The following is a 1,277-nucleotide window of genomic DNA, read 5'->3' on the forward strand; positions in this document are numbered from 1 at the left end:
TGCCCCCGCCGTCCGCCCCCTCTCCTAAATCAGAATCTGGGTGTAAACAAGGATAATAAAGATGATGACACCGCGTCGAGGGTGTTTCCACCCTACTCTGAACACAACCCAGCGCCAAGACTTGGAGTGTTTTCCAGGGTCCCCTCACACAGCCGCTTCTGCTTCAAACCAGCTTTCAGGGGTGCAAAGGGGAGCATGCCTGAAGCTAACCACGTACATCAAGAGTGCGACTGTAAGGAGGGACCTTCATTTACCCACGGCCAGGCCCTGCCATCCCGCCCTCCACGTGCTGAGCCCGAGGTCTGCTCCGAGCCCCACGCCTGCTTTGAAAGCTCACCCCGAAGGCACAAGCAGCCGGTGCGGTTCTGGGTGGGACTCGGAGAGCACCATGGTTTGGAGCACGTCCCCATCACTCTTCTCAAGCTCTTCCTCCCAACTCGGCCAGGTCTGGCACAAAATATTCTAAGAAAATGTGGGTTTCACACAGCACTGGTGAGCTGCTGCGTTTCCAGCAGCTCCCACAGCAGGACGACATGAGGAGCAGCACGCGGTGACACCAGCCTGAGACCAGCCACAGATGGGGACGTGGTTCCTCGACAGGAGACACCACCCACCCTTTGATACCCCCCTGTGGAGCGAGCCCGTGGTTCTGCCTGAGCACTCACCCCCCAGGAGCAGGATTTACGCTTCTGTCACCCCTGGCAGGAGGCTCGTGCGGCTCGACAAGAGCTGCAACACGTACACCCAGGCTCCCTGCCCTGGGGCCACCCAGCCTGCTGCCACCCGGCGTAAATAACCCCTGGACTTCGTTAGCAGCTCCCAGGCTGATGGCAAACGCAGCAACTGTCTACCAAAACCAACGGCAACGACCAGAGGAGGCACACGGTCACTGGTCACCTATTTCAAAGGTGGGGGACGCCAGCAGAACTGTCCCTCCTCAGCCACTTTGGACAAACGGCCCGACAGAAAAGTCCCCAACGCGGGATCCACGACACCGACACAGCATCACATACAGCTTCACTAGGGTCCACGGTCACTTACTGGCCAGGCTCGTCATCAGAACTGGGACATTACAAACCACAACAACAGCAAAAACACCCAGAGAACACGACACCCACCACGTGAGCCCGTGCCAGCGACACGGGCTCCAGCACCAACGTGGGACCATGACAATTCACCCGCTCAGGCAGTGGTGACGATGGACCAACAGCAGGTCACACTGTCATACAGACACAGCTCGGTCCTCCTGTGCTTCACAGCGAGGCCACTCGCGCGGT

The sequence above is a fragment of the Buceros rhinoceros genome, unplaced genomic scaffold (genome assembly GCF_000710305.1).
Source record: "Buceros rhinoceros silvestris isolate BGI_N320 unplaced genomic scaffold, ASM71030v1 scaffold23678, whole genome shotgun sequence".
Classification (NCBI taxonomy): domain Eukaryota; kingdom Metazoa; phylum Chordata; class Aves; order Bucerotiformes; family Bucerotidae; genus Buceros; species Buceros rhinoceros.